The sequence below is a fragment of the Rousettus aegyptiacus genome, unplaced genomic scaffold (genome assembly GCF_014176215.1).
Source record: "Rousettus aegyptiacus isolate mRouAeg1 unplaced genomic scaffold, mRouAeg1.p scaffold_m13_p_9, whole genome shotgun sequence".
Taxonomy (NCBI): Eukaryota; Metazoa; Chordata; class Mammalia; order Chiroptera; family Pteropodidae; genus Rousettus; species Rousettus aegyptiacus.
Genome location: NW_023416312.1, coordinates 8352517 through 8377699, shown reverse-complemented (window position 1 = coordinate 8377699; position 25183 = coordinate 8352517). Strand labels below are relative to the sequence as shown.

The 25183-nt window shown below is 38.2% G+C and overlaps 1 pseudogene; it reads right to left on the bottom strand.

Moving 5' to 3' along the window:
• Nucleotides 1-14571: 14571 nt before the first annotated feature.
• On the bottom strand, nucleotides 14572-14690 carry LOC118608451 (annotated as a pseudogene).
• Between the last annotated feature and the right edge of the window lie 10493 nt (nucleotides 14691-25183).

Sequence of the window (25183 nt, the reverse complement as noted above, 5' to 3'; positions counted from 1 at the left end):
CCCTTTAAGAGGAATGTCTGCAACTCCTACAGTCTCTGGCTCACTCAGCCACTATGTCCATTGGTTTTCACAGCCAGAAGTTGTGGGGACTTCTTTTCTCAGTGCTGGAACTCTGGACTGGGGATCCCAGTGTGAGGCCAGGACCCCTCACTCCTCAGGTTGAGGAGGGAGCTCTGCAGTCAAGATAGCCCTTCCGATTCTGGAGCATCGCAAGAAGTTGTGGGACTGGGCCATTTCACATCTCCATCCCTTCTACCAGTTTGAGGTAACCTCTTATGTTTGTCCCTAGTTGTAGGGCTTCTGTTCAGTCGGATCTCAGGCGACTCCGCATGCTGGTTGCTCTGTAGTTTTGTTATAATTTGGTATCGTCGCTAGAGGAGGCGTGAATAGCATCAACCTTCTATGCCATCTTGATCGGTTTTCTAATTTGTTTTAATGGTTTCTACTTTGTTGAACTTCTCATTTTGTTCACATAGTTTCCTAATTTCATTTAATTGTTTATCTGTGTATTCTTGCCATTTACTGAATTTTTTAAGAAAATTATTCTGAATTCTTTGTTAAATAGTTCATACATCTCCTTTTCTTTAGGGTTAGTCGTTGGAGTTTATTAGTTTCCTTTGGTGGTATCATGTTTCCTTGATTTTTATTATGGCTTTGCATTGCTCTCTGCAGATTTGGAGAAGTAGGCACCTTTTCCAATCTTTAGAGACTGGCTTTGGCAGGCAAAACTGTTCACCAGTCAGCCTGTTCAGAGATTCTGTGTGGTGTCTATGGGCAGGTTTGCTGCTGGAGTCCTTGGATGGGCAGGTCTGGTTCCTGGATCAGCAGGTGAGGGGCCTGGAGCTAGGTTCACCGGGGTGAGCTTCACACTTGAATCTTCAGTGATAGACCTGAGGCCTGGGTCTTTGTAGGCATACCTGGATCTTGGGTATGCCTACCACTGAGGAAGGCCCAGTATCTTGGTGCCTGAGGATCATTTTGGTACTGAGATGGTCCAGGAGCCTGGATTCATGGTAACTGGCCTAGAATCTGGGCCCAGGGGGATCAGCTGGAAACCTCGGTCCACAGGAGCTGTTCTAGGCTCTAGGTCTGAGGAAGCCAATCTTGTGCTGGGGTGGGATGAAAGCCTGAGTCCATGGTAGTTGGCCTGATTCTGAGCCCAGCTGGAAGATTGGATTTTGTGAGTGATCACCTGGAGCGTGGGTTTTGAGAGCCTGATTGGGAGCTTGGGGCCACCCATGGCCTTGGGAGCCAGCTGATGCTTGGATGTTCTAAGAGTTTGGTTTCATGGGAGCTCTCTGGGAGCATGATACCATGGGAGATGGCTTGTGCTAAGGTATACTGGGAGCCTGGTATCACAGGAGCCACCTGGGGCTGCTAGAGCCAGCAGGCACTTTGGTGGATCGAGGGCCTAAGTTCGTTGGAGTTCACTGGGAGCCACGTCCTACTACAAAAATGGGCTTATTGCTGGGGCAGGCTGGCACTGGCACCCATGGTGAGATGAAGTTGTGCACTCACTCATGTGAAGGGTTTCTCTCTCCAGGCTGGACTGCCTAGTCTTAAGGGAAGGGTGATGGAGTGATGTGAATCTACCTTTCCTTCTCACCTCAATGCATCTTTTATTTCTTCTGTGCTTCCCTCAAATGCTGTAATCCCTCACCTGGGATCCTTAGTTGTGAAGGTATTTTTGAGTACAGATAGTTGTTCAAATTGATATTTCTGGGAGGGGATGAGCACTAGAAATTTTTATACGACCATTTTGCCGTCATTGCCCTCTTCTCTCTGAGAGTCATTTTCAAAGATTCGGCATATCATAGAATCATGGAGTTGAAAAAGCCCTTAGATATTACCTAATGCAGCCTCTTCCTAGGACAAAATTTGCTCTACATCAATAGATATACCCTTTCTGGCTTTAAGTAGCTAAAAATATTTTAGTGGAGTATCCTTTTCTGAGCAGGAGATAAGATGGAATTTATAGTGTCATTCTTTGGATGAGATTTATGAAATTTCCAGTCAAACTGTTAAAACATATTAATATATCCATCTAATTTTGATCTTTTTTTGCCCCAACACAGTTTGTTATTTTCACCTAAATCAGAAAATAACATTTATGCGGACATAAATTAGATTTAAATAAGATAAGTAGCCACTCGTCTTACCTTCTGAATAGGATGGATAGAGTCTGTTATTAAAATAATGGAACATTACTTAGGAATAATTAACCATTTTAAATCAAACATTTCCTTAGAATTAATTTTTCTACATGATGAGCTAACAGCCATAATCATTTAAAAATACTCAAAGCCATTTTACAAACATAACAATAAAATATGCTTGCAGTGGGTATTTATAAGCTAAAGCAGTTCCAGTAAGTGATTAGGCTTTTCTAGTAAAACTTTTTTTTTTGCTAAACCCAAGCTGTTGGGTTTTCTTTCCACAGGTGTTTTCTGGAGATATGCTGCTTCTTGTGGTAAAATATACATAATATAAAATTTACCATTTTAACCTGTTTTTGCTTTTTATACTGAATGATTTTTTATTTTTTTAATTTTTACTTTTCAATTAGAGTTAGCATTCAATATTATTTTATATTAGTTTCAGGTGTACAGCATAGTGGTTAGACATTTATATAATTTACAAAGTGATCTCCCTGATTAGTGTAGTACCCACCTGGTGCTATACATCGTTAATACAATATTATTGACTACATTCCCTATAGTAACTATAGGGAATAATATTATTAACTATATTCTCCGTGACTATTTTATTATTGCTAATTTGTACTTCTTAATCTCTTCACTATTTTCACCTGGATCCTAGCTCCCCTTTAAATCTGGCAGTTTGCAATTTGTTCTCTGTATCTATGAGTCTGTTTTCAATTTGTTTGTTCATTTATTTTGTTCCTTAGATTCCACATATAAGTGAAATCATATGGTATTTGTCTTTCTCTGTCTGACTTACTTCACTTAGCATAATATCCTCTAGGTCCATCCATGTTGTTGCAAAGGTAATTTGTAAATAAATTGTAAATAGCACTGAAGTAAACATAGGGGTGCATATATCTTTTCAAATTAGTGTTTTCATTTTCTTTGGATAAATACCCAAAAGTAGAATTGCTGGATCATAAGGTAGTTCTAGTTTTAACTTTTTGAGGAACCTCCAAACCGTTTCCAGAGTGGCTGTACCAATTCGCAATGCCACCAACAGTGTACAGAGATTTCCTTTTCTTTACCTCCTCACCAGCACTTGTTTATTCATTGATAGCCATTCTGACAGGTGTGAGGTGATAGCTTATTGTGGTTTTAAGTTGCATTTCTCCGATGACTAGTGGCCTTGAGCATCTTTTCATATGTCTGTTGGCCTTCTGAATGTCCTCTTTGGAGAAAAACCTATTCGGTTCTTTGCTTATTTTTTAATTGAATTGTTTGGGTTTTTTTGGTGTTGAGTTGTATGAGTGCTCTATAAATTTTGGATATTAACCCCTTTTCAGATATATCATTGGCAAATATCTTCTCCCATTCAGTAGGTTGTCTTTTTGTTTTGTCAATGGTTTCCTTTGCTGTGCAAAAACTTTTTAGTTTGATATAGTCCTATTGTTTTTTTTTCTTTTGTTCCCTTACCCAAGGAGATAGATCAGAAAAAAACATTACTAAGAGCAATGTCAGAGAGTTTGCAGCTTCTGTTTTCTTCTAGGAATTTTAGGGTTTTAGGTCTTACATTTAAGTCTTTATCCATTTTGAGTTTATTCTTGTATACAGTGTAAGAAGATAGTCTAGTTTCAGTGTTTTGCATGTATCTGTCCAGTTTCCCAACATAATTTATTGAATAGACTGTCTTTTCCCCACTGTATATTTTTGCCACTTTTCTCATAGATTAAATAACCATATAGGTATGGATTTATTTCTGAGCTCTCTGTTCTGTATCATTGATATATGTGTCTGATTTTATGCCAGTACCATGCTGTTTTGATTATGATAGCCTTGTAGTATAGTTTGATATCAGCATGATACCTCCCACTTTGTTCTTCTTCCTCAAGATTACTGTGACTATTCAGGGTTTTTGTGGTTCTATATAAATTTTAGGATCATTTGTTCTAGTTCTGTGAAGAATGCTATTGGTATTTTAATAAGAATTGCACTGAATCTATAGATTGCTTTGGGTAGTATGAGCATTTTAACAATGTTAATTCTTCCTTCCCCTGAGCACAGTATATGTTTTCATTTATTTGTATCTTCTATTTCTTTCTTCAGGGTCTTATAATTTTCCAAGGACATGCCTTTTACCTCCATGGTTAAATTTATCCCTAAGTATTTTTTCTCGATGCAATTGTTAATGAAGTTGTTTTCCTAATTTGGAAGAGTTAATATTTTTAAAATATCCATACTCCCCAAACCCACTGATAGATCAATGCAATCCCTATCAAGATTCCAGTGGCATTTTCTCGAGATTTATTCAAGAAATACAGTGGCTATCACTGGGGCTAGTTGCCTGCCACCAAAAGTGTCTCTAGAGATGCAAGAGTGGAGGCCTGTTGATTGCTACCAGGGGAACCTCCTGCTGAGTGAGTTGGGTGGGGCTGTCTCAGGGAGTTATCTGGGTGGAGTGAGCAGATCTCACCAGGCCATTGCAGATGGAGATTTAGTTTTGGCCATGTGGGGGGAGGGTTCAACAGAAGCAAGATGGCGCTCACCTGCAGGCTATGCAGGAGGGGGGCCCAACTAAAAGACAATGGCAGCTGTCCTTCCAGCCTTCACTGAAGCCACCCAACTCAGTTTTTCCCTATGTGTCTCTGGCACCTCCTAAGCTGCTGCCCCTCCGTCAGAGGCTAGGCTAAATGCTTCGGAGTGAGTGAGTCCGTGTGCTGGCCCTTTAAGGAGGTGTCTGGATTTTCAGCTGCCCTCCATATCACCTGTACTGCTGGAATTCTCACTGATTTTCACAGCAAGATTTTATGGGGACTCCTCTTCTGGCACTGGAACCCTGATCTGGGGAGCTTTAATGTGGGGCTGGGACCCCTCACTCCTCCTGGGGTTGGGTGCTCCACGGCTGAGATTCCCCCTCCATGCTCAACCACCACACGGGGGTGGAGGACCAGCCCATTTTGTGTGCCCACCCTTCTTACCAGTCTCCTTTTTATAGCCCCAGTTATAGGAGTTCTGCTCAGCTAGTCTTCCAATCATTCTCCAGGTTGACTGGTTCTTAATTTAGTTGCAATTTTAATGTGGTCATGGAAGGAGGCATGCACAGTGTTTACCTACCCCACCATTATGAGCAGAACTCTCTATCTTAACTATTTTTAAATGTATAATTCAGTGACACCAAGTACATTCACATTGTTGTACGACCATCAAAACCATACAACTCCAGAACTTTTTTCTTCTTCCAAAACTAAATTTATACCCATTAAACAATAAATTCCTATTCCCCTTTACCCCCAGCTCCTGGCAATCAGCATTCTACATCTCTATAAGTTTGACTGTTCTAGGTTTAAATGGAATCATATAGTGTTTGTCTTTTGTGACTGATTTATTTGAAAATGTGCTTCTTAACTATTTTTTCTAAATTTATTAAACTCGGTGTAGGATGTCAGGTACTGCTGTTTTCCACTGAACTTAAGCTCTGGTGAAAATGCATGTATATCTAATGAATAGCAGGCTCACTGATGGTTAGAAAATAATACCACATCTCTCAGCCCCTGGCCAAAAAAAAAATGTCATTTCATTGTCCTTGCAGGAAGATTCACAGAAGGCCCATCCAGGTGCTTTATATAAAAATAACAGTTCCCTCCAGCTACCTAACCTAGATTTTAAGTTATGTAAAAGTAGTTATTTGGAAGCAAAATGCTGAATAAATGCATTCTGGGGTGTGGCATTGCAGTTACACTGCTGTTTGTTTGTTTGTTTGTTTGTTTGTTTGTTTGTTTAGGGGTATGTCCATCCCTCAAAAGATTTAGGAGAAAATTTTGATCGATTTCTGCCAAAATAACCCTTTCCATTCCCCTGCCAATCATTGGTTTGGAGGGTGGTGAGAGCCCCAGGTGTGGCCAGTGAAGGAAGATCAGCCAGATTGCTTCTAAGAAAGGGTGGCTTGTTCTTAAAAAAGATTCATTTGAGAAGTATCAGTCCTTTTCCTTTTCCAGGACATTTTCACACCTGCATGTGATGGCATCTTATGATTGTGAGGAATGCTAGGGTGACATATAAAGGCACCATGCTGAGGATGGCAGAGCAGAAAGAGAAACTTTGGGGACTTGATGGTTTTAGTGAGTCACTGCATTAACTAACCCTTGAACAGCCCCACCGCAGGACTTTGGGTCATATGAGATATCACTATTTCCTTGTTGTTAAAGCCAGTTGAGATAGAGTTGTCTGTTACTTGCATATACTTAACTGATAAAGGTAGGTTGGGTAATGCCACTGGGTGGTTTCCCTTGGAAGCAAGTTCTGAGATGAAATTTACTTTAAGCAGTGTCTGTGGAAGGGAAAAGAAGCAGGCAGAACTGGGCAGACAAAGAGAAGCTGGGAAGTAGGCAATGACAGCCATGTGTGACCTCATGGAGAAGTTTTTGTTGGCCTTAGATTGGCAGGCCTTTATACCCTCATCTCCATTAGTCATTGGAATGCATCCCCCTTCAGAAGGCCAGGATCTGGGGCCTAGTGGCTCTTAGTAGTTAAGACAACCCCTGAAGGGGCAATTGAAAGCTGCCTGTGGATAGCACTCTCAGCATTTGGAGTAAGAAGTTTTTCATTGAAGGGAGGTGTGGGTAGTGCATGAGAGTCCCCACCAGACATGATTACTGGGATGATTCAAAGAACAAATACTTGTCCCAGGCCCAGAAAAAATGTCCGTGAGACACACCAGATTTGCCTAACTTCTGGTGTGCTGTGGCTTATGTTAGTGATAGCAGTCATGTATATTCACTATATTTAACTTTCTTTTATTTGACTGCAAAAGACTAAGAATTGAATTGTCCATAGGCATCCATACATTACAACTAAGTTATTGTCCATTTGGATTTATTTTTTAATTAAGTTTATTGGGATAACATTGGTTAATACAATTATATAATTTTCAGGTGTACATGATCATTTGACATTTGTATATTCTATTATGTGTTTACCACCTAAAGTCCAGTTTTCTTCAGCCACCATATATTTGATTTCCTTTACTCACTTTAGCCTCTCCCTAAACTCTATATTTGACCCCCTTTACCCTGTCTACCTCCTCCCTCCTCTCTCACCTCACTAGTAACCAAAAGATATTTGCACACCGATGTTCATAGCAGCATTATTCGCAGTGGCCAGGATATGAAACCAACCGAGGTGTCCTACAGTAGATGACTGGCCAAAGAAGCAGTGGTACATATATACAATGGAATATTACTTAACCATTAGAATAGATGAAATATTACCATTTGTGACAACATGGATGGACCTCGAGATAATCATGCTTAGCGAAATAAGCCAGACAGAAAAGTTGAAAATCACATGATATCACTTATATGTGGGATATAAATGCCCATTTGGATTTAATGCAATCAAATCAGTTTGGTGTTTACTAAATGATCAAGGAACCTGGTTTGACTTCCTTTCCAGCCAGCCCCACTCTTGAAAGTCCTCTCTTGGCTTGCCATGCACTTCTGACTCTTCTGTCTTGGTCTGTATGTCACCTCTTTTTCCTCTTGATTTCTAGTCACAAATGCTCTGTGAGGCACCATCCTTGGCCCCAACTTGATTCTCTCATCAGTGTTTCACTTATTGAGCATACTCTGCCAGTGACTCTCACTTTCTTCCAAGCCTACCGAATTCTCAGGTGATTTCCAGCCCTGGTCTTTAAAACAAACATCAGTGCTTTATCTTCAAGGACCTCCTAGACATCTTTGCAGTTCCTAAGCATTTCCAACTTAATATAGTCTAAAAATAACTCATTGTCATTCACCATGAAACAAGCTCATCTTCCTAATTTCTTAGTTCTACTGATTCTATCAGTTCTCATTTACCCTCATTCATAATCTTTGACTTACATTTGGGTGCTGGATGTGAGAGATAAGAAAGAGCTATTCATTTAACTAATATGACTGATTAGTCTTTAAAATCTCTGTATTTTTTTCTGGGCACTTGCTCTTATTTTGGTAATATTCTAAATATACCTCTGTAATAATGCTTAGCATACTACATTCTAAGTACTGTATTTGTTTTTCACTTTTTTTCCCCTACTAGACTAAAACTTCCTTGAAAACAGAAACTTTATCATTCTCCTTTGTATCCCCAGTGTTTAAAGCATGCTTACCATGTACTAAGTACTCAATAAATGTTTTTGGAACAAACGAATGACTTCAATATTTCAAGACTTCAATATTTCCGCACTGCATCCGTGACCTCTTTGTAGTCTCTGTAAATGTTTTGGATGTCCTGCTTCACATCTCCTCTATCCTCCTATTTCAGCTGTAGCGCTACTGTACCTTATAGGAGTAAACTACTGCCAACACATCCTACCTTCAACTGCTCCAAGCCTTACTGCCTCTGACTTTCTCTGAAGCTTTTAGAAACTGCTCATCACAGGGAATATGCAGCTTAGATGTATAGGGGATGTTAACTCCCTGTAGGAATGGAACGACTTTTTCCTGTACCCTCTTAGTTCAGTAGCTGGGGCCCTGCAAATTAAATTGACAAATGACATCAACAGGAGAAAAGACATACAAATTTTATTTGATGTTTTTACTTTTATATGGTATAGAGGTTTCACAGAAAATGAAGTCAAAACCCCAAAGAGGCAGTCAGACCTAGAGGCTTATAAACCATTTTAACTAAGGTAAATAAATCTGTGGAGAAATGACAAGACAAGAGAAAAGGGTTTTGAGCTTCTAGGGCCAGTAAATTGTGGGAAGGTAAATGTATGGGGGAAACTAGTGGAAGCTAAAGGTTATTTAGTAAGGTTTATTATGCAGATTCCTCTTTGTGTTGTCCCTGAGATGATAAGTCTAGAGTGGTCTCTAGTGATTGAGTAGTTCTGCCCTTCCTGTTATGAGGGAAGGGAGGGGAACAAACCTTCACAAACAGAAATTTACATCCTGCTTTTAGGCAAATAGGGGATGGTAGAGAGTTTTTCTGTGTCTGTTGTTTTTCAAGAGTCTTCACTCCATAATACTAATGACAAAGTAGAATATATTGAGGTAGGATATTCTGATCCCCTTCACCCCCCCCCCAGGGGTAACCCTTAATCAATAAAGGGCTGAGAGCTTGTGACTAAATGCCCTAGCTTCCCTCCTAGAAGACATTGTGTAGGCCTTTCATTGAAAACAGTGGAATCCAGCCCTCCCTGCCTACAGTAATGACTTATATTAGGGGTCCCCAACCCTGGGGCTGCAGACTGGTAGGGTCTTTGGCCTGTTAGGAACTGGGCCTCACAGCAGGAGGTGAGCAGCAGGCGAGAGAAGTGAAGCTTCATCTGTTTTTACAGCCGCTCCCCCGCGCTAGCATCACCACCTCAGCTCCACCTCAGATCATCAGGCATCATATTCTCATAGGAGCACCGATCTGGTGCCAAAAAGCTTGAGGACCGCTGCTTTATATAATGTACCGTTAGAGTGGCTCTCACTTTCTTCCTCACCAATTTTCAAGGCCTCATCTCCAATATAAATTACTATCCCTAAATTATTTCTTAATCTCTGTTTTTAGGGGAACACAAACCAGGATAGGCTCCTTGTGTCCACTCTTTCCTGATACCTGTAATAGTAACAAACCATTGGTTTCATATGTCACTTGCTACCCTTCGCAGAAATCCCTCAACTGTTAGGGTTGCCTGATTTTGTAAACAAAATACACCCTGTATTTTATTTGACAATCCTACCAATTGCACTCTATCTTTAAAAATCTATTTAAACTCACATCTTGTCATTTATGAATCTCCATAATTTGCCCCTCATTCTGCCAATATAATCTTTTCCACTTCCTCCAGATGCAAGCTCTCCTTTCCAACTAGAATTTGAGCTCAAGAGGACTTCATCATCATCATTATTATCATCATCATTATTATAATTCCTTTGCTCCTCTGAAATATTTCACTGTTTTCAAAGTACTTGCATGTACATTGTCTTATTAGTTTCTCTCAATGCCTCTGTGATATAGCCTGGACAGAAATTTTAATTTCAAATTTAAAATTTGTGAAAACAAGAGATGTGGACTTGCCTAAGGTCCAGCGGGTGAGTATTGGAGAAGGGACCTCAAATCCAGGATATAGATCGCCAAGACAAGGGTTCTGTCCACAATATCAGGTCATTTCCTATTCATATTCTTTCATTTTATACAGTAGCAAACTAAGGCGCCTAAAATTTAAATGTGAAACACAAGACCATTATAGCTCTCCACTATTTGTTTGATAGTCAGCAAGTCATTTACTATGGATGAGACTTCATTTCCCCATCTATAGTATGAAGCTCTCAGAATAGAAAACCTCAGTTTTATGTAGTTTCTAACTCTCTATAATTTACCCAGGCTCATGCATCTAAATATGGTAGTCCCTCCTTATCGGCAGGGGATATGTTTCAAGATGCCCAGTGGATGCCTGACACTATGGATAGTATCAAGCCCTACATACACTATGCCTTTTCCTATACATACTTATGATAAAGTTTAATTTATAAATTAGGCACAGTAAGAGACTAACAACAATAAATAATAATAAAATAGAAAAATTTTAATAGTATACTACAATAAAAGTTACATGAATGTGACTCTCAAAATATTATACTGTGCTCACCCTTTTTTTTCTTGTGATGATGTGAGATGATAAAATGCCTATGTGATGGGACAAAGTGTGAGGCATGACATAGGCACTGTGATGTAGTGTTAGGCCACTATTGGCCTTCTGACAATACGTCAGAAAAAGGATCATGTGCTTTGGGTGATCCTGGATGATAGCGCCATGATGATGTCTATGGCTGGAGATAAGGAGCAGATGATATCGATGGTTCGGGACCTTCAGTAGTTGAAGGTTCCTCCCTCCTCCAAATGTTTTGGAAGAACATTTTAATCCGATGTTTTTGTCTCTTTACTTTTAACTCATTAAAGTTTTGCTGTAGAGGTTGTAATCCTTCCTTGATCACACAGGTGACTTTAATGCTACAGTCTGTCTTGGGATTGTATTCCATGATTTTTGTAAAATAAGGTGACTTAAACACAAGCAATGTGATACCATGACAGTCAACTTGATAACCTAGATAGCTACTAAGTGACTAATGGGTGGGTAGTGTACACAGTGTGGAGATGCTGAACAAAGGAATGATTCACATCCCAGATGGAATGGAGCGGATAGCATGAGATTTCATCATGCTACTCAGAATGGCGTGCAATTGAAAACTTATGAATTGTTTATTTTTAGAGTTTTTCCATTTAATATTTCCAGACTGTGGTTGTTTACAGGTAACTGAAATGCAGAAAGTAAAACTGCAGTTGAAGTTGGAGCACTGGCATTAAAAATGAGAATAGAGCACAGCCCACTGAAAGCTTATCAAAGACAGGGTCTCTTAAACACCTCTGCCCTTCACATATTTTCCTACCATATCTGCAGTTAAATTTAGAAGTGGGCAATTTAAGCGTTTTGTACTCTAATGGAAACTACATTAAATTAAGTTGTTGTTGGTTCTTGATTAATTTGGCTTTTTTTAGCTTTTGGGATAAAGTCAATTCCCTATTCAGAGTTAAGCAAAGGAAATTATTTGAAATTTTATTCATTATAAGTTGTGCTTATTGAACATATTTTTAAATAAATTTTTAAATATATTAATACCAAAGAACGGGACCTATTTTCCTCCCCCCTGGCTAAATGTATGAACACTTTCTTAGAACATTAGAAAATAATTCTTGTATGGCAAAGAGAAGGAAATCTTGTAGCATAGTTTTGTTTCCACCATGAATTTGGCTATCTCCATAAACTTACCTATTTCTTCCTAACTTTTATTTTCAGGGGTGGTAGAAAAAGTGTGAAGAGTATGAGTTTAGATCCAGACACATATGGGGTTCAATCGTAGTGCTACCACCTAGCTGTGTGACCTTGAATAAGTTACTGAACCCCTGGGAACCTTAATTTCCTCTCCCTCATGAGGTTGTATTGAGGGTCAAATGAGATGATATGACAGTCCGTGGTGAAAGGAGAGAACTTGTGCACTGTACCCAGTAGATGCGTCATTAGTGTGTACTCATTCACTGGCATTGGTGACTAATGTTATTTCAATTACATGGTAAGCCTTCTATTGAAGAGACAGTGGCTTTGTATGGTTATTTTGGGTGAGTGTCATCCTTCGCTTGGTGTTGAAAGCCTCCTACCCTGTCATCATGCTCTCTCAGTTCTATAGTATCCCTTCTTCTGGATGCTGTGCTTGCAGCTTCCTTGGGCCTGGATATGCTCTCTGCTCGCTGACATGCATATACGTACTGCTGGGCTGACTCTTAGGGGGATCCTGTTATGAGTCTCCTAGGTATTGAGGGTGCCCTTCTCTAATGAACTTTTCGTCCCAAGGGTACCACCTATTTCCTTTCCTCTTTCCCTTGAAGATCAATGAAAATAACCAAGAAAAAAAATACCTACTGCACTATGAACAAACATGCCACTTCTTCCAGGAAAATAATATCATATTCCTATCTCTCCCAGAGTGCACTTTTTCAGTTTCATTTTATGACCAAGTATCTCACAGTCCCGCTCAACCCCTTTGACAACTTTCTACTCTAGATAAAGATCCATTCCTACATATAAGAATCAGAGTCATTCCTGGCAGACACATCCAACCATCACCATGAGCTAAATGCCTCATCTTCCCTCTGGATCCAAATCTCTAAGTCAAAAGCACAGAATCCCAAGATGGGAGGGACTCTAAATTTCTAAACTCTGATTTTCTAGTCCAAGATGGAATCTGTTTTATAATCTCTTTGCCAAGCAGTTATTCAATCCCTATCTGAACATATATGATTCCCTTCTCTGGTTATTCATAAGAGACATTTGACTAATATTGCTTATTGCTATTTAATGAGTGGACAGAACAAATAGGTTGGCCAAGGGCAGCTTCCTCTTGTACCAAGTGACTTACCGTGTTCTTTGTTCCAAAGTATTACAGCTTCCTTTGTTCTAAGATACCTGGAGAATGCTATCTTCCTATGACCCCCCCTTACACACAGGTACTACTTGGCCTGTTTGTGAGTATACATGCACACACAAATACAAACAAAGGTGAACCTCCAAGAATACCATGAGCAAAACAAGAAATCTTTTGGGAAACAGCTTTGTCCTTTTTTTTTTAAAGAACACCTTAGGAAGTAAAAAAGTAATTGAAACTAACTTATCTCTGTTCAGGCCTCCAAGCAGTTATACCTAATAGAAAAGAAAATATGAGGCTACAGATTCTGTAGGTGTTTAAAAAATGAGAAAAAAAAAGAGTGAACAATCTTTTTTGGAAGTCAATCAATCCCATTTCCTCTGATTGAGAAAATGATCCTTTTGGAAAAAAGTGAAAGTGAATGTATTTCGTGTGGCCAAGGGCCATCACACATCAGATGATCATCTCGTCGAAACCTAATTCTTTTTGAGGGAGAAAACAAGCAGTGATAGCCCAGACACCTCCTTTTCCTTTCTAATGAATTGGCCTTACAAGTCTATGAATAATCAATTTCTACCACAGCATTTTTTAATCTAACTAAGACAATGTGGTTAAAGATGTACAATGATTTTTTTTTACTAATCATTCTTCAATTGTGGAATGAATTAACTAATGTCAATTAGTTATAAATGGACAAAAGCTATCGCTAAAATGGTATCAGAAGGACATTGGAGAAAGCACACTGTAGTACAATTGTTTTTGAACTTTTTTTAAAGCTAGGAATAGTATGTAGAATCCCAATATTTAAAACAGTTAAAAGAATGTCTACTGGGGTAAAATTGGGTAGGAAAGGGAGAGTGAGATAAATAAGACATGGACAGGGATAGAGGTGAGCTCATGGCCTCTCTCTTCTCTTTCCCCACCTATCTCCAAGCCCCTCAACAGTTTTGAACATCTTGAAAGCATATTTAGGATTCCTTGGAACATAATTTGAAAATTAATGGCAAAGTGTAAAACAGATGGACTGTAGCAATTGGTGAAGTCTTATTCTAATTCTAGCTCCAAAATATTAGCTGTATGAATCAGTGCAAATTACCAGTACTCTCTGAACTTATTTTGCATCTGTGGAATGGAAATTGGGCTAGGATTGGGGTAAATGAGATAGCACATGTAGTCAAGTGGGTATGTCTGGCATATAATAGTTGCTCAATAAATAGCAGCTATTGTTTTCCAGGGGAAACACTTAAAGTTTCAGAGTTGCTCTGAAAGAGCCTCTGTGCTGGGGTTTTCTTTCTTTCTTTCTTTCTTTCTTTCTTTCTTTCTTTCTTTCTTTCTTTCTTTCTTTCTTTCTTCCTTCCTTCCTTCCTTCCTTCCTTCCTTCCTTCCTTCCTTTCTTCTTTTTTTTAAGAAGAGGCAACCCTTGTTTGACCTCACAGATTGCAAGGATCTTGTCAGCTTACAATTCCTTATTTTTTTATTTTTTACGTCTACAGCACCTAGTCTTCCTAGGTGGTCTCCCATCCAATTACTAGCCAGGCCCCACCCTGCTTAGCTTCTGAAATCAGATGTGATCGGGCTTGCTCAGGGTGGCAAGGCTGTAGACTGGGGTTTTCTGAAGAATTGCATTGTTCAAAACTGTGGTTTACTTTGGGTGTGGTGATGGCCAAGGGGACAACCTCTCCTTTAGGTGCTTTCAGAATCCCATTCTTAACAACCCAAACCAAAAGAGTATTTGGGAGGCTTTTTCCTCTGCTGATTTGAGAATCTACCTAAACATGGAGGAAGAGAGAATAAATGAGAGTGTTGTTTGAGGAAAACGTGAATGGGGGTAAGAAGCTACTGCCAAGAAGTAGCTCTTGCCCCCAGGGGCAAGCCTTCCTTTGGGCTAGGGCATGAGCATCCCCTAGACATAGCAGATCTGACAACTGTGTTTGGAAGGGACTTAGAAATCAGTTAGTTCTAACTCTTCATTTTTCTGGGCAATAAACAGGAAGTGGGAGCAGGGGAGTTGGAAGAGTGTGGAAGTAGCTTCTGAAATGTACATTCTTTGAGTGCCTTGATCTATTAATTCATTAATCCCTATTGTGAGATACTCTGGTGTAGAAAGGGAAAAGAACCATTGTCTGGTTTGGACCAGGTGAGCAATGAGGCAGCCAGGCCCAGTCTCAGGCCCTCTGTCTTGGGGAGCTGAAAATAAAAAGGGTTTCTGGGGAAAAGAGCCCCTATAAAGCATTTTTTGCCATCTTTGTATCCTCAGCGTTGCTGACTGGGCAGAGAATGCTGAGGACCCTCAGCAAATGCAGTGAGCAGTTGACTGAGCTTCCTGCCTTCACACATCTCTTTCCCCTGAATCTGTTTAAGCACCTCCACCTCCATTAGCTCTGAAGATGCAGAAAGTAGCTGGACCTCATCAAAGTCACACCTTTGTCATCTTCTGAGGATGGAGGGATTAGGACCTGGTGGTTAAAAGAGGGTAGGGAAGTTAAACAAGGTTCAGAAAGCTTGGGATATACCTCCAAAATGCTAAATCTTCACTCCTCCTTTCTTTATGCTTTTTCCTGCACCCTCACTCCCAAAACAGGGCAGATATGAGGTGGGCCAGGAGCATAGGATATGGAGTCTCATTCTTTCGTCAGGGAGTGGTGGTACAGTTTAGGAGCTGAGTAGACTGTCACTCCAGAAAGCCTTTGTCTATTCCCTGAGAGAGTCACCTGGTATCAGAATTAACACCTACCTCAAGAAGGAAGGAACTTTTTAGTTGTGAAAGCCCCAGCAAAATCGGAAGCTCAGTGGAGGTCCAAACCAGTTCCAGTGCTATCCAACAGGGCTTTCTGGGATAAAAGAAGTGTTCTCTTCTGTGCTACCTAATACCATAGCTACTAGCTACATGTGGCTGTCGAACCCTTGATCTGTTACTAGTAGGACTGAAGGAATACATTTTTAATTTTATTTACTTTTAATGAATTAAAAATTTTAAATACACACACGTGGTTAGTGACTACTGTGTTGGATGCAGCTTAGGTACCTTTTCCTTCTCGCTCTCATCTTGTGTTTTCAGCGATGACCACCCAAGGTTTTATTACCTGCTAAGACAATATGATTGATTTTGATTATGTAATATTATGCCTTCTTGAAAAATTCTTTTCAGGAAATTAAAATTTCTAAAGAAAAGTTTATTCATCTTACAAATAGATGGTATTCCACACATTACTTATAACTCATTCAAAAATGCAAGTTCAGAACTAGTATGATGCTGATGTGGTGAGTTTTGTGGCAAGGCGTTTAACCTCACTGGACCTTTGATTCCTCAACCATAAAATAAGGAGTTTATACTAAATGAATCTGAAGTCCTTTACTAGCTCTAAAAGGATGTGGTTTGAAATGGCTGCTATGATGATGAAAATATTATATATGTTCAAAAAAAACAGTTATAAAGGTGGCTCGCATTTCTGATAAAGCTGTTACAAATTTAGTAATAAACAATAATTCAAAATTACAGGGAGCAATAGTTAAACATCATAGTAAAGTACAAGATGAACCTGAAAGGTTTAGCTTTGAGGCAGAAAGTCTTAGAAGGAGGGTTTTCTTAGATCGCTCATTGTTTTCATCATTCATTATACAAAAAGACCAGTTCCATTTATCAATTCCAATGAAGCTCACAAATTTAACTTACAGTTTGTTGTAAATACTAAAAGATGCATTATTTTGAATTTGTTCACATAGCCCTTCAATAAATTTTAGAAACCTACTGAAAAGCAAGAATTGATCATCAAAGAAATCATTTCCCAGCTCTCATGAGGAACTTACTTTGATCTCTGGCCTGGTGAGAAGACACATTGGTTGCACTATGAAGAGCACAATTTTCACATCAACAAACATTACCCAACATCAAACCAGACACTTTATGATCCCAAATCAGACAACCAGAGCTGATCCTGTTTTGGAGGGAAAATTGCTTTCACAAATGGCCCCCAGAAGTGATTAAATGAATCGTTCCTTGAACCATAAATCCAGCGCACCAAAGACCAACTGCAAACATTAGCTACACCAGCCTTAGGAAAGAGCAAATTTGGCCAGCCCATGGGTAATACATTGCTTATGAAGAGAATTCTACAATCTGAGTGGCAGCATTCTAAGAAAACCTACCCATAGCCTGAACCTGGGACTCACCAGAAACCCAACAGTTCTAAATAATAATAATAACAGCTAATGATTATATAGCACTTACTATGGCCAGACACCAATCCTAGTGTCTGGTAAGTGTCAGAGTAAGCCCAAGTCTTCATGAAACATAAAAGTTTGGCCCATTTACATTCAGCATGGAGTACTTCGCCAATAGCACCAGTGAAGCACTGCATAATCAAAATGCATAAAAGTTCTGAATAGATAAAACTTTATGACAAAAAATATTGAAATTATTTTATAATTATAAATTACTTTATAATTTATGTTAGAAATTACCCGAGGATCAAAAAGTTATCAACATGAATGTAGAGTTTTGCTTCTCTTATTTGGAGAAAATAGGCTCAAATAATTGGGGAAAAGTATGGCAGTGTCTGTCATAGTCTATAGTGACCCCAGTGCAGGCAAATAAAGGAGACAGCATTCCTTGAAGCATTTCAGACTGGAGAACCCCTACCTTGGGGATTTCACACCTCAGTGCCCCTTGGTGATGTCTTAGAATAGATTGGCTTGTTCACTGTTCTGACTTCTCTTTTTTCAATTATTAGTTCTTTCTGACTAACCTTAGAGCCTGTCATAGAACAGAAACCTGTCACCAGTGACTTGTATCTTTTCTGTCAGCAGGCCCTCTTCTAGAAGACATTCCTTTAAATTCTCCTTTTGCTTTCTCCTTTCACTTTTGCCTTGCTTGCCTCTTTACCTATAATAAAAAACACATTCTTGGATTATATAAAAATCATGTTCTCAAAATTCATTGCAGAAGCTTCCTCAGAATTAAGAAATTAAGGCTTATATTTGAGCCTTCAAATTTGGCTTTGAATTCACTGATGGATAACCTTGACAAGTTACTTAATCCTTTATATTTTGCTATTCCTTATTTTCAATGAAATTGGGTAGTAAAATCAACCTCACATACAGTGGTGCATTTGGTTCATGAAAACTGCTAAATGTTCATGAATTTTATGAATTGATTATTAAATACAACCATTATTAAAAGTTAAGTTCTATAAATTTACACTTAAAATTATATTAAATAAAAAACAAAACTCAAAACTCATCACTTCCTTATTATTATCTGTGCTCTTGAGCTTATTCATTTCTACTGTATCAGTCTGGTGGAAATACTATATTATATGTGGTGCTGCACTGCTTATACATCTCACCTTTGCTCAGTGAAGTCAGATTAGTAGCTGGAAATCAACCAAGGTGAAAATATTTACACCATGAAAAACAACAACACACTACAAGTCAGGGCTTTTTGTCCCCTGCAATAGTCGTTTATTAAGTATACCTGTACACCACTGTTTATGCATGTGATATAAGAATTAATATGACATAACATGTAAAAGGTACTTAAGTGTGTGACTCATGTATTCAATAAATGGTCATTTTTCTCATTAGTATTGTTGCTTATATCATTCAGTCAGTGAATCAGTTTTTTATTGTATAATTCAATGCACTGAAAGTTTTCCTAGAGAATATAAAAATACTATGATCTGTTTCTGAAATGACATAGACCTCAACTTGCTTAATAGCCTTGTTATCTACAGTTTACCCTAATTTTGATTAGTGATATAGCTTTTATAGAAATTTAAAAAATTCTTTTGAGTTCTAGTATAATCCACTCATTTGTTAGAGAAGGAAACGGAATATCCCCAAAGCCTGGTGTTTTGTGCAAGATTCCACAGGCATCTAGTAGTAAAACTGATAGTAACACATGTTAGCTGTGTATCTTAGAAAGTCTTTCAACACCTTTTATAAGTGGATGAATTGTTATTAAGGGTGTGAAACAATGATGGTTTTCATTTTCAGTATTTATAATGTCCTGTGAAAACTGGGAACAACATATATAATAGAATTTGAACCATAGGAAATTACCATTTTTATAAATAAAAAATGGTCAAATTTTGACATTATATATTTCAACCTAATATTATATTTAACCTAACAAAGTTAATATTCAAATTGATATGATCTTTACTTTTCTTTCCCACTCCTAGCTTGCAAATATAACTTAATTAAGATAAATTCAGTCATATACATATGAACTACAGATGTTTATATGAGAGTCTGTGGAATTATTTGGCTACTATGCTAAAGAATGATACTGTGCCTTCACCATATATTGTGAAACAGAAGAATTATTCCCAGGCACTCAGATGAAGAAGAAAGACAAATACTTGATGTATGTTTGTGTGGAATTTGTGTCATTTTCTGGTTTGGGTCTAAGACCAAAGAATGTCTAAATTATATGTATTAGCCTAGGCTTTAAAAAACATTCACCACATAAGCATTAGTTTGGAAAACTCTAAATTGCTTTAAAAAATGGTCAAGCCAAAATAGAAGGAAATCCGTGGTTTTGTGCCCAATATACAATTACACAATTATAGAATTTACATGCTTGCGGTTGGTTTTACAAAACCTTCTTAATGTACTAAAGTGTGGTCTAATTGCTTACTAATAAAGGAGGAAACACTCTCTAATGAGATAAATACCTTTTATAGCAATCAGTAAATGCACTATTTGCAGGTGGGGGGCGGGTAGTGAAGAGTTGGGAATTTGTGCTCAATGCCTCTTTTTCACCCTGCTCCTGGTGGGGCAGGGTCACCTTGGAATGCAGAGTCCTTGCCCAGAGCTACTCAGCATTCCCCACTAACAGCTCTAATCAGAAACTCCTGTTGTCAACAGTATTCAAGAGATGAAAGGAGGCAATGGTTTCAATTTTTTCCCCCAAATAATTGGAGTCAAAATAGTAATTGACTCTTGTTTGTTTTTCCAGTATGCCCTCTGGGAATAACCTCAGGGTCAAAGTAGCTCTCAGAGTCCCTAAATCTTTCCCCAAAACAGAAACCAGTGTGTTTCTGTTTTTATTAGTTCCTACAGATCCTACTTTGATTTTTGTTGCTGTTCTTGTTCTGTTTTTGTTTTACTTTGGGTTAAGGGCTCTTTTCTGAAAAGCTTAAGAAAGCAGTTATCCTCCCTTTAGCAAACCGATTTGCAGAACACTGGTCACAGAAACCACAGGCCCGAGGTCTAGTCCAGGGTTTGTTACTACTTCAATAGGAAACCTTGTCCACATTGCTTGAATTCTGAGTACCTCAGTGTTCCCATCTGTAAAATAAGATGTTAGGCTGGAGAGTGTTCTCCTAAATTCTCAATTGCTCCATATTAGCCATAACACTGTGATTCTAAAGAAGAAAATCTTATCTCAGAGGCATGTTGCATCCATTTATGTAGAGAAACCTTTCTGATACCTCCAGAGAGCATGAATCTCTTCCTTTTTTCTATTTTGGGCACACCTTTATTACTTTATTTATTGTGCGTGGCTCTTTCACCAGGGATATGAGACACTTCAGGTCAGGAACTGTAACTACTCAAGAAAACATAAAATCACAGGCATATCTATGGAAGAAGGGATGGAGCTGGTGTACTCTGAATTACTGCGAGGCAGGAGTAACAAAGGCTTGAGCAAAAACAGTAAGGAAGGGAACACACATGCATACTGCACTGGACTTTAGAGATGAACTAGGCTGGATGTGCTGGGCTGTGCTTAGGAGTTAAATTGCGGTAAACACAGTAGCAAGAGGGGGTGACTCAACAAAAGTCAGAGAATTCCGAGATCGGAGACTTGTTTCTTAAGAAAAGAGTAATAGTCCCTTAAAACTACAGTAACAACAAAGCCCAAAACAAAACACAAAACAAAACCTGTAATTTTTCTTATTATAAAAATAATCCATGCTTACTATAGAACATTTGGAAAATAAAATAAGAATATCAATGATAACAACCATTTCTTTTCAGCATTTTTTCCTAAACACTTTTTTGTATAGCTAAGATTATATTGAGTAAATAATTTATATCTTGACTTTTCACTTAAAATGGCATAATTTACTTAATCATTTTCCTACTTTTGCCTATTTATAAATGTTCTCTGAGTATTTCCATGATGAACATTATTATGTAATAAATTTTCCCTATAATTTTAGATAATTTTCTAAGAAGAGATCTCTGAAAGAGACATTACTAGGAATAAAGATATAAGTATTTGAGGAATAAAAATATGAAACAGTAAAAATATAGACACATAAACATTCATATGTGTTATAAATTTCTTTCTAAGAAAGTAGTATCAATTTCCACTCTCACCAGAGGAGACCATATGTATAAAAATAAGAACTGCCCAAGTTTGGAATGGACTATAACATTTAACTGAATTATCTTGGCCTCTGTTGTGGAGGGGTCTCATAGGAGGGGACGCAGGACTGAATGACCTAAAAGGTCCCTGCCAACTACAGGAGTTACAGATTAAAAATAACTGAATTTCTATTAGAGAACTTGTTGTCTAATAAGAAGTTGGGATCTTAGTTCACCTCAGGCACTATGCTAGCTGCTGAAGATAGGGTCCCTTTCCTTAAAGAGCTAATAGTCTAGTGGAGAGACAGATATTTAAATAGGTAATTTCAACATAATGGTAAATGATAATATCTGGAAAATTTCCAGGGTATTATGGGATCTCAAAAGAGAGGCCCTTAAGCAAAGAAAGATGGGAAAAACATTGTAGACAAAGGAAAAAGCATTATCAAAGATATGAAGTGAAAAGTATTAATTATATATACTGTGTGTGTCTATAAACCATTACATATTATTAAAATATAAAGTATGATTACTCAGCCATTAAAAAAATGAAATCCTACCATTTGCAATGACATGAGTGGACCTAGAGGCTATTACGCTGAGTGAAATAAGTCAGAAAGAGAAAAATAAATCCCATATGATTTCACTTATATGTGGAATCTAAGGAACAAAAAAAGACAAACTAATCAAAAACAGACTCGCAAATATAGAGGACAATCTGATGATGGCCAGAGAGGAGAGAGTTTAGGGTGCTGGGAGAATGGAGTGAAAGGTTAAAGAAGTACAAATTAGTAGTTGATAGATGGTCAGGGGGATGGGGAGCACAGCATAGGGAATGCAATTAGCATTAATGTATTAGCTAGGTGGAGATCCAGAGGAAAGAAAGAGCAATTAGAGGGATCATTTTATAAACTATATAAATGTTTAACCAATGTACTGTGTAGCTGAAACTAATAAAATAAAATTTAAAAAATATATAGTGTGAAGTAGAAGGTGCTATAAGCTTGCAGGATAGTCAGAGGCTAGGTCACAGAGGACTTTATATGCCATGCTGAGGAGCTTAAACTCTATTCTGTAAGCAACGGAGACATATTTGAAGTTTTAGAGGAAGAGTGATACAGTCAGATGTCATGATAGAAAATATTTCTGACTATGGTGGAAGAATGGATGAATTTTTAATGAGACAAGACTAGAAGCAAGGAGATTTGTTAGGAGGCTTTTGTAATATCCAACCGAGAAATGGCAAAAACTTAAATCAAGGCAGTGGCAGCATGGAGGGATGGAAAAGAAAGGAAAGGCTCAAAATTAAGTTGGATGTTAATTTGGCAGGAGTTGATAAATGATCAAATATGGGAGCTAATGGAGAGAAAATAACTGCATAAAATTAAAATCAAGATAATAAGAGTTGCAAAGAATCAGGGCTCAACAGGTTAACTGTAGAAGAGAAATGTGGGGGAACACAATGAGGAACGTATGTTGGTCTGGGGAAAATGGGTTTCACTGAAGGTTTTTGCATAAGTCATTTCAGAAGACTATAGAAGAAGCAGTATGTTGAAGAGTGAATTGAAAGTGAGGAAATATAGACACTGAGTGTAGAGTGATCTTTCAGGAAGCTTGATTCAAAAGGACAGAGAACTAATATGATTGTTAGGGAGTCTAGGGTCAATAGACTTTTTTTACTTGAGGAGGAACATAAGTTTCTTTATAGGCAGGAGAGAAAGAACCACCAGAGAGGAAGAAATTGAAGGTATAGGACAGAAAAAAAAAATTATTAAACAAAATATTGAAGTAAATAAAAGTAAGTAAAATCAAGAGTAGATGTGGAGACACTGACTTTGAATGGAAAGAAAGACTCTAATCACCTACAACTGGATGGGAAGAGAGAAAGATGAATGTGGAAGTGAGTCTGTCATTTAGGTCAGAAAGATTGTTATACATTCTTAAAGTATGTGGAGTTTTCAGAGAGAGAACAGTATATGCAAAGACTTGGAGTGAGAGATAGAGAGAGTATGATGGATTTGAATGTCTTCAGTAGGGTTGCAACAAAAAATTGAGGGAGGAGGTGGTAAGAGGAAGGGTTAAAAATGAGGCTAAAGTGACACCTGGGTGGTCCTTTGTAAGCTATATTAATAGATTTGAGCTTTATTTTAAGGATAGAAGAAAGTCTGCAAAAGCTTGGGAATGACATGATCAGCATTGTAGTTAGAAGCATCAGTATGGCTGCAGCACAAAGAATGGGTAGGAAGGTTGAGATCTAAGATAGGGAGGCTACTGGAGTAGTCTTGGTGATGGATGATAGTGACTGAACTAATGTATTGCCTACGAAATGGAGTAGATGAATTCCAAAGATTTTTAGGAGTAAGAGTTGACAGGGATTGTTGATGGGTACAATGTGGAGGTAAGAGAGAGAGAGAAAAGTCAAGGACAACTCCCAAGATTTCTAGCTTAGGGAGCTAAGAGGATGATGGCCCCATTTATTTGAGACAGAGAATTCCAGGAAAGGATTAGATTTAGGGATATATTGATGAGTTCAATTATGGACATATTGAGCTTGAGGTGCCTGTGATACTAATATTCAATTCATTTACTCATTCATCCAACAAATATTTATTGAGTTTCTACTATATGCCAGGCATTATGCTATGTTGTAGGAATAGAACAATGAATACAGATTAGCTTAAATTGAAGTAGACATGTTGATATTTGAGTGAAGTTACGGAAAGAGTTTAAGGCAAAGATATAGGACTGGGAATTACCAGTGCATGAAATCATTAAGGAAGTCTCTAGAACATCAATATATGTGGGACAGGTTGAGGAAGAGGTACCAAAAGAAAAGCTGAGAAGTAGTGGCCAGAGGTAGGAAAGTAATAAGGAGATATGATATTATGGAATCCAAGAGATGAATGAATCAAGGATGGAGTAGTGAATGTTTCTGACCAATTAGACAAAAAGTAGCTGTCCACTGGATTTAGTGTCAAAGTGGGTACTGGTGAGTTATGTTAGAGTATCATTGGAATGGTATGGAAAGAAACTAATTGCAGTGGGTTTAGGAATGAATAAGAAAGGAAAAAGAAAGCTAATGGAGATGAGCTTTGTAGATAATTTTTTTTAAAAAAAATTTAGCTATGAAAGGGAAAGAAACATTAGTAGCAACTGGAAGAGGAATGTGGGTACTCAGAGTTAAGCAAACTGCAACAATAAGGACACAGTCCTTCAGAATGCCAAGTCTGTTCAAGACTTCTGACTTTACCACAGGAATTAGGGTTCAAATGCAAGTTAGAAGGAAGGGTCTACACAGGATCACTCCCACTGCTGATGCTACTCTTAAGTTGGGCATTTCCCCAAACTACTGTCAGTTTCAAAATTCACGAGAAAAACTAATAGAACGCACTAAAACCTATTATGCTCATGGTTATGGTTTATTACAGGGAAAGGATACAAATTAGAACCAGCCAAAGCAAGACATATAAGGTAGTTTGGGAGGGTTGAAAATTTGAAGCTTCTGTTGTGTTCAGAATGTATTATCCTCCCAGTTGATATGTGAAAATATCCACAGTGTATTATCAATCTGAGTTCACCCAAGCTGTGGTGCCCAGAGTTTTTATTGGGGCTTCATTATGTAGCTATGATTGATTTATTGGTTGTCCATGTAGTTGAACTGTGTCTCCAGCTTCTCCCTCCCTTGAGATTGGGATGTTATTACATGGTCCCAGGGGCCTACTTTGAATAGTTTAGATACTTCTATCACTTGAGAAATTCCGAGATTTCAGAGGTTACCTC